Raw genomic sequence first — 9766 nt, 5'->3', positions numbered from 1 at the left:
TGTTACACACCCATCACTACTAGTTAATTCCAGAACATATGTGTCTTACCCCCAGAAAGAAACCATGTGCCTATTTGCATTTAGTCCCAATACCATCCTTCACTAGCCCTTGGAAAGTAATTATCCACTTTCTATCTCTCCAGATTTGCTAAATCTTAATTTCCTATGAGAAGTCCCTTGCCATTCTTGAATCCAAATGTTATATGCTACTATGTTAGATAAAATATTATAGGCACTCAGATTATAGTTAGGCCTTCGAATGAGCCAGTGTAGAAGAGGAGATACCTTACAACTGTGGGAGAGACAGCTACAGTTTCTGAGGGCCAGACTTCAAGATAAAAGATAATAGGAATACACCCACACATTTCCCCAGGATAAAAGTTAGAGACTGATATTCTAAATAGATATCAATCACCTTGAAAAAACCAGAAAGAGTTTCTAACCCAAAGCCCTACAGGAGAAGCCCCTGTTCTGTGTGCATGCCCACTTGCTAAGTGACTTGCTCCTCAATTTGATTCTGATTTAATCAATTTTCCCTAAGCAATTAGATGCATAATCTTATTGGGTGACCACAGTTTTGTACCACCTCATGCCCACCTGTCCTATCCACATGTTTTCTACCTTGAACTCACCTCATATTGTGGATTTGCTCTATGAAAATCCCTAGAAAGAGTGGGATCCTCGGCAACCCATTCATGGCCCCTTCTGTCTCTCTCAGACAGAAGCTTTCCGCTCCCAGTAAATATACCCTGCTCTTAACCTCCATTGTTCCTAAAATTTATTCTTTGCTTTTGGAGAACCCGAACTTGAACTGAACATCTAGCAGGTTGGGAGTTGCTCTCACTTACATCACAAAAAGAAGTTAAGATATCGAGAATCACCTTCAACTTAACCAGTTAGGTTGTGCTTCCAATCACACTAAATCTTTAGGAAGTGAAACACAGCGTAGGCTACATGCAAAGACTTCTTGGTGGTGCTGGGGATTGTGAGCTCCTGTCCCAGCAGTGTGACTATGAGCTCCTGCCCCAGTAGATCTTGGGCTGGTGCTGTCATGGTAGGATCTTGGCTGTGATATACTTCCTTTTACTCCCTCCAAAACTCTGTGGGATTTATGATGATTTTGTTAGTTACCCAATGATTTTTAAATAAATTAGCTTCTAATAAAACTGGTCAGTCTGGTTTCTGAGGCCTGTTACAGCTGCTGGCATGTGTACACACACGTGCATGCACAAATCAATAAAAACAGTTCTCTAATAGAAACCAAATTAATTACATTAAAAATCTTGCATTATAGATGTTGCATACCAGTCTTTACTTCCTGTCTATGATCCTTTCTAGATCTGTTTCTTGATTGCTTTTCTCAGTAAATTTATTTCATATACTTAATTCTACAGTAAGGAAAACATCTGATTCTCTAAGCAAATATCCAAGACCAAGCAGGAAATTTAACTTGGAGCTATGAACTCTGTCCTCTTTTCACCAAGAATCCATCCATATCTCCTACAACTTTGCTCTCAACCATCCTTACAAAACAAAAGGGCCCCGATCTGATAAGAGATTTCTCCTCTCACTCATTCTGCAAACTCACTTATGAAATGTCATTTCGGCCACCTGTTTTTTTCCATTAGCCTACCAGTGCCCTACTGCCTTCTTTTCATAATTCCCATTGATCAGAACAACTCAAAACTCATACCACGTACATGTCTTAGAATAGCAACTTTCATTGTTGAAAATTCTACTAATAGCATTCCCCAACAATTTGGCACAAATCAAAACAATTTATTAGATGGAATTATTAGATTTTGGTTCATTTCTTAAATGGCCAATCTTTCTGGAACCATCCAACACTAACCATTCTACTTTTTTCTTTGTAATGCTTCCATAAGAACCCTGGGAGGCTTATTTTTGTCCCCACATGCGAAGGAAAGTTGCGCCTTCAAGCTTTTTGAGTGCTGTGCCGGTGATTGCTCCTCTCCAGAATAGAGGTTTGTATTCCCAGACAGCAGCCAGATGAAACTGAATAGCATGAACCACCCTCCAGCAGCGCTCAAACTCCTTCGCCTCCCCAGACTCATCACTTCCGGTTGTCTGGGTTAGCCAGGGTTCATCTCATCAGGTCAGCGTCGCTCACTTCCAGTGTTTAGTACTCCACTGAAAATGCTGAGTTTGTGAACTCTCACCTAGATTATGAATATGCCAAAACCTATTCCTCATCTGAGTGACTCAGGTTTACTTAGAAACAAGGAGTATGGCTCTCCTCCCCTGCGTGGAAAGTGTCCATAATTTAGGAGCCAAAGAAAACTGACTTCTCTGTAATGAGAAAAGAAAAAAGGCTCCATTTTTTTTTCTACACTGTTTAAGAAAAAAAAAAAAAGGGTACAAGGCAATCTCTCAAGAAGTGCTCTTGCTCCCTGGCATGTCTCCTTCCCCAGATAAGCTGCGTCTCACTGGAGGGGAGCTAGTGCTTGCAGAGGACTGACTGAGCCACATATATTTCCTGGCTGTAGATTCCACTGGTCACTGGATAATTACAATCAGCAGCAAGTTTCAGAGCACAAAAAAGAGAATTCTAAGAAGTTCTTAGGAAAAGCTGCCAGCTGTCTAGGTGCCAGAGTAGGCACAGAATAACTGCAGAGCCCTGTGGGAGAAAAGCCAGCTGCAGCCGTGCCCCTCTGAGGGTGACCAGATGCAGCAGCTGTCTCGTTTATTTTACTTTGGGTAGAGAAACTGTAGTGACAAGGACTGGAGGGGGTCTCTCAGGATTTCCTCATGCCACCAGCACAGGCAGCCAATGTGGGCTTCCTGAGGAAACTTTTCTTTTCCAGCTCTTCCCAGGCTCCTGCTGGTAATGGACTGTTTGGGCCCTGCTGGACCACACTGGAACTGAAGATGAATTTGTCCCTCTGGGGCCTCCTGCCACATGTGGCGAAGAGCCAGGGCTGAGGTGGCTTTTGTTGTTTACTCAGAAGTCCTTCCAGGACCTAGGCTAATAGAAAAGATGCTTCTGTTTGTTCCAAGGTACACTTGTCAATTATAGAGAAGAAAGCATCGCCAATTTCCCTCTGAGTCCTCAACTGCCCTTTGCTGGGAGCTAAGTACTGTGGTGAATTATTCATGATTGTTATGTCTCAAATTTCCATAGCACCTTTCTTTCAAGGCCACTCACATTTTCTGCAAAACATTACTACGTTTGTACACTTAAATTTTGTTTGCTGAGTAGGGCATAGGAATCTCATTTACCAGGAAAACAGATGCATAAACCTGGGAAGTTACATCAATCAAAGCAGCAGAATTCACAAAATCTGGGCAATTGTTCCCTTCAGCGACAGACATCCCTTTTTCACTTGTCCCTGTGTTTGCTTCTAGGATAAGCCCTAGAATTTACAGAAATCTTGAGAAACAATTTGGAATTGCTACAGATCTTAAAGGATACACACCATGCAGTCATCTACCAGCATTTCTTGATCAGTAATTCCACCCATGAACACTGTAAAATAGTCATATTTCCCCCAGCAAATTGAATTAGTCAGGTATTGTCACAGTGATAAGGTGTGACCAATGATCCAAAAATATTAGTAGTGAAATAAAGTTCATATGATTTATTTAAGTTACATTGGGGAGCTGGTTTCAGTTTCAGGCTTCAGCTGAACTTGTGACAATCTCTACTGGCACTTTGGGTGAGCAGCTGTCTGGGGACATTTCCTTAGTGAATGAGTACAGTGTGTGGGCACAAAAGCATTCTCCCTTTCACCAAAATTCCAATGGTAAGAGCCATGTATGTGGTTTAATTCAAAGTCACTTGGGGAAGGGAGAGGTACTCTGCCCACTCTTGAGGGAGGTACAGTGTGACCAATAGGAAGCAAAATATATATATATATATATATATATGTTATTCTTATACAAAAGGGCATAAAGCATAGAAATGAGCACTTAACTTTTCATGTGAGTGAAGAACATAAGAAAAGGTGGAAGAGAAAAAACCCAGTAGGTAATGAAAAAATTATAGTCTTTACAAATTTATAATTTAATGACTTCTATCTTAGAAAGGTGATTATAGATTTAAAGGAGCATGTCTTGAATAAAAGACATCCTACTAGATAATTGGAATGTGGCTATAAAGAAGTTATAAAATTTTTATAAGTTTTACAAATTATTGACAACTACTGCTAATCAGTTTATCAGGTAAGAATGGCTGTAATAAGAGAAAGAAAGGAGAGTGATGAGTGAACCAACATAAAAGAATACAAAGGAAAACAATTTTGATTTAGAGAGAGACTAAGTGTATGAGTAAGGGACATGTGTGATGGTTAGAGCATTAACATTAGAGAGCCACCATTCTTAACTGAGGCTAACAGGTCTCTAAGTTACAAGAATTCTTCACAAAATATTTAGGTGATTTTTGTCTGTTCTCAGTAACTTAAAAGATACATTACTTAAAGGCAATTAAATGGTAAGGAGTATAGAGTCTTAATCCCTTTTCAAGTGATTGCCCAATATCTCTCCTTCGCTTACTTATAAATATGTATATGGGTTGCAACATATCCAACTTCATATGTAGTTTTTAACCTCTCTTTCACTTGTGGGTGGCTATGTGGCACAGTTGGGGATGTTCAGACACAAGCATTTGTGGTGCTCAGATGAGTTGCAACAGAGGTGTGTTCATCTCCAGCACACTTTGGGGCCTTCTTTCAGTTGAGATGTAGCTGTGGGAGGCAGAGCTGCCATCTTGCAATCACAGGTGAAAAGCATGAAAACAAATGTCATTTGCTCTACTCACTGACAGGGGAGACACTATGATCGCGAAGCTGTTTTTTCAGGTTGAGTCTCATCCATTGCTTCCAGATGTACCAACCCCTGTGATTTCTCCAAAATCAGGAAACTTGACTGCATAATTTTGTGTAGTAGGGGACTGCATTTGAGCTTCTCCTTGAAAAAAAAAAGTCATTTGCTGAGCATAAGTTTTGGAGTATTGCTCCCTGCTGGCACTGGGGACTTTCTAGCCAGCCCAGGCTAACTGCCATATTCATTATTTTGTGAGAAAAATATCACAGTGCATGCGGTTCACCTACTGTGTATGCACCACTTCTAATCCTAGCAGATATATTCCTTTACTATCAGAGGCATATAGGGACTTTATAGATCATATAATCGTCCTTTCCCTCTTTATTTTACAATGAATTCAGTGACAGTTCTGAAAACTTGTGCTCAAGTTCAGGCAATGCAAAGTCTCTATAATCCTTTCAGCACTGGACTCTCAGGACTGGGATAAAAGAACTATGTGTGTAAAAAAATACCCAACCCAAAGGACCTACAGCGAAGCGACATTCTGCTCCAATATCCTGAATTCGGAGCATGCTTGTGCCCCTGAGAATCTGAACTTGAGCATGCCAGGCACTTCTAATTTCATGGGCTGAAATCACTTGTCCCAGTTTTATTACATAATTTTAGCTGACGTTACAGGCATGCTCCACCATGCTCAGCTTTTAGTGAAGTAATTTCTATGATTCAGCCTACCTCAAAGAGTCTAATTCTCTGACCTCCGACCAGACATAACCATGGACAGAGCACCCACCAGCGGTAGATGGACCGTAGTTCAAATTTGCATTATGAACCCTTGAGCATATTTTACATTTCCATTTCTCCAAATGGAGAAGAATGTTTTCCATTTGGGGAAGCTGACAAGAAAGGCATATCTCTAGCTTCCAACTGCCTCCCTCAAATTCTCTTTACAAATAGCAGCAGTTTCCTTTCTGACATCAGTTAAAAGCCCCTTCAAATGAAATTGTTGAAGTGACAAGATAAACGGGTACATTCATTTTAAAGCTTGAGAAATACACAAGAGAATGAGTCTGTAAGAAGCCATGAAAATGCCCAAACTGAACTATATATGCAAATGCAGTGAGTTTACGCAATTTTAATTTACTTACAAGCAAAGTTACATGCTACAATGGTCAAATTCTGACAATTACTGTTTTTTTTCCTTTTTATAATTACTGTATTTCTGCTTCTTCCTATCTTCTCATCTTCCCTTACGTCTTTGTACATCTACTAGGGGTTCATTTTCTTTGTATATTGACTCTGAAAGGTGTTGGGAGTGAGTATCAGAAAGAAATTCATGACCTTAGTTTCTGGCAGTAAATCTTACACTAAAGTACTGATAATAAAATAAACTCTAATCCCACCAACAAAAAGATACTTCTGAATAATTTGGAAACATTATATAGATTTTGAGAGAATCTATATTTGATTTATCCAAGATGAAGCTGTCTTGATTACCTGAGATAAGTTCTGTTATGTGATGACAGTTGAAAAAAGTAATTTCATTGAATTTACAAGTCAATGAAAATAATTTTTCATTTGGAAAAATAATGAGGACTTCAAGGTACTTGAGGAATCCCTGGATCTGAAAGCTAATTGAGTAAAGTTCTCAGATTTTGCAAATAAAAAAAATATTCAGGGATATCCAGATATATTTGAATTTCAGATGAATGATGAATTGCATAGATTATAATTATACTTGTAATTATTTGTTACTCAAAATTCAAATGTAGCTCAGTGTCCTGTGGTTTTTCTGACAACACTGGTTCTCCTGGTGGGCCAATAACAGCTTCTTGAAGCCACTGGTCTTCCTTCTTGGTCTGTTGTCTTACAGAAAGAGAAGAGCATCCTGTTACCTGCCCTGAAATGTTTTGAATTAAGTTACCAGAAAGTGGATTAGGGAGCTAGTTCTCTCCTTATCATAGTACTTCAGGATATTTTACTTTAAAATTAATCTTGGTATTTTGCCTCTTTTGTGTAGAATATATTGGAATCAAGTCCTAGAACCTGATTTGTTGATAATACAAGTATTATATAAAATTATTGGAAAGCTACACTTTCTGGACAAATCTATATCTTTTATAAGACTATATTCATATTCCTTGATTCCATTTTATTTCACAATGAAATTTCTTCATCCTACCTAAGTTAGCTCTTTAGAAGTTAGAGGGTGATCCCTTTCATGATAAAACCCTTCTTCTCTCCAAGAAGGAATAGAGCTTATTGATGTCATGAAAACCCTAGATATGCTGCAAACACAAGTGGAAACTTTTCTCTTTGAATATCTCACTAGATATGACAAAACTCACCCTCCAGAATCATAGAATAAGTAAATGTTTAGCTGTTAGAAACTTTCAACTGTTCCTAATCATAGTCATGTACATTAAAAAATATAGCAAAGTATAATATCTAAAATATGTTAATTAAAATTATTGCCAACCACAATGTGAGGTGCATTTACCTCTTGCTTGGCAGAGATGGCTGTCTTATGTGTGCCTTGATCAGTATGATTCTGATTTCACTGTCATTATGCTTACCAAGAAAATGAATAGAGGCCCACAACATTCTGCCAAGAGTGGATTGGAGTCTGTATATAAAATGAGCTATTCCTGGTGGGATGTACCATGTACCACGTTGTTATGAACAGCAAAATGTAGAACTACTTTGAGGACAGGGTCTATGGACATACTACCTTCTATCAGGATTACTAGATCATTAGAGTTTCCCTTTTAGACTCATAGGGGCACAGCTTCTTTTCTTTTTGTTGTTGTTGATGATGATGTTGTTTATTTTTGTATACAGTGTCTCACTATGCAGTACAGACTTGTAGTGATCCTGCTGTCTCAGCCTCCCCAGCACTGAGATTATAGGTATATACCAACATGCTCAGTTTTGGGATGCCACGGCATGCGTGGCAGGGCATATGGTACCCAGGATCAAACCCAGGTTTTTGCACCTGCCAGACAGGTGCCCAGACCACCGAGCTCTTTCACCAGTTCTGTAGCAGCACTTTTTGATCTGAGTTTGCCACCAGCAATTCCAGGCTGTTAGAAAGATGCTAGGCAGTTATGTGGTGAGAACAAAATATATGTTGATAATCAAATTTTTAAAAAGATTGCAGTAAATGGTACATTGCTAATAATCCCTCTCAAAATATTCCCCCTCCCTTCAAATATATTCATCCCATCATTCTTGCCAATTCCTGAAACAGTTCTGTTAGACATCTTTTCTGAGTCTCTAATTGTCTTCTTGTGGCTGGCTCCGTTTCCTGAACCGATTTAAACAATTTATCTTTTGTGGTCATGTGGACTTTTGGGAAAAGCCAGAAGTCCCATGGTTCCACATGTGATGGAGAAGATGTGTGAAAACACACTATGGTGTTTTTATTGGAGAGAGATTGCTGCAAATGTTTTGAATTGATTCAGGTTATCAAGCAGCCACGAAAGGGGACTCATGGACTGAAATCTCTACAAACTGTAAGCCAGAAAGCCTTCCACATCGGTGTCCCAAAACAGAAGACTGGTGGGATTAGGGTGTTAGAAGTGAAGAGGACCTTCCAAGGGGAGGTAATGACAATGTGATTAAAGATTTAAAAATCTTTAAACAATTGTATCATTTAAGACAGCTAGATTAATTCAGACAGTTAGGGTTGTCACAGTCTGTAGTAAGTAATACTTATACCTTCTTTTACAAGCCCAGCCAATCATGTGGCATGGGTCTGTGACAATAATTATAATCACGTTATTGCTTATCATGCAAAACCCCTGAGTCTCATCCACAGCAGTGGAAAAAAACTGTATCACTGAATGTTTGTACCCGACCACTGTATTAATAAGACAAAAATTTCTAGAATTAGGCATCAAGAAGCAAATTTATCACAAAGCACTGGCCATTCTGATGGCATCTATTAGACAAGGCTGGAAAGTATTTCCATACTTTGGACCCAGTGAACTGAAGAGGTGAGGCTATCCCTGGGGTAAGCAGAAGGAGTGAGAACAGTTTGACGGTGTAGAGGAAATGTGAATTATTTTATAAAAGTGATCATAAAAATGTATGTGTTTGTTCACACATGCCCTGTGCATATTTCTACTGGCAGTGTTAGATTCATAAACAAGTTGAAGGCATCCCAACTCACGAATGGAGAAAAAATGAGCACAGCACCACAGAACCATGGTGGGAAGCAGAAAAGGCTTCTAATGCGCAATTATGGTAAAAACAAACAACAGAATCGAAATTGAACTGCCGCTTTAAAAAGGTACACTTAAAGCACAAAGATACTGAAAAGATTAAAGTATAAATTAGTATCAGGCATACTTAAAAACAAATGAGAAAATCTTACAACATAAATAAAAAGAATTGCTCATTTCCTTACCAACTCTCTTGTATATATTTCACAGTAAAAATTCTGTCAAGAAACTCTCACTGAATATCAAATCCCAGCAAAAGATAGTAAAGTGCACAGAATGTCATTTTATTCTGATAAATGATACAATATACAATAAAGAAATGAATGAAAAAGATTTATATCCTAAATATTATTTTATCAAAGTATATAAATCAAAAATTATTACCTAAACATCTTTCTAGATTCTATGCAGACCAAATAAAAAGAATAAAGAATGCTGGTATGAAAAATATAATTAAAGCAAATTACCTATCATATAAATAACCTAATAGATAATGAATAAGCATATACATATAATTTGATAATTCAGACAAAAAGAAATTTATAGGTTCAGGGTTTTTTTTTACCAAAGACTAAATATTTTTAAACAGTTTCTCTAAGGCTACAATAAATGCTCCAAAATCTGAAATGCAAAGTAATGTTTAGACCCTATTCTCTGCTTGAAGGCAGCAAATAAATAAAAGTAAAAGTAAATCAACCTGTTTGTCACTTGACATTAAAAGAAATAAATAAGCACAGTACTCCTGTAAATAACTTCAGCTT

The 9766-nt window shown here is 38.2% G+C and overlaps 1 non-coding gene across 1 annotated transcript; it reads left to right on the top strand.

Moving 5' to 3' along the window:
* Positions 1-4769: 4769 nt before the first annotated feature.
* On the top strand, positions 4770-4930 carry LOC111817291. Its single transcript, XR_002821529.1, has one exon. It is a non-coding gene; the product is annotated as a U1 spliceosomal RNA (small nuclear RNA).
* Positions 4931-9766: the final 4836 nt, after the last annotated feature.

This window comes from Octodon degus, unplaced genomic scaffold, assembly GCF_000260255.1.
Source record: "Octodon degus isolate 3935 unplaced genomic scaffold, OctDeg1.0 scaffold00053, whole genome shotgun sequence".
In the NCBI taxonomy this organism is placed as follows: domain Eukaryota; kingdom Metazoa; phylum Chordata; class Mammalia; order Rodentia; family Octodontidae; genus Octodon; species Octodon degus.
The sequence above is the reverse complement of the archived record's forward strand: the minus strand, read 5'-3'. Positions and strand labels throughout refer to the sequence as shown.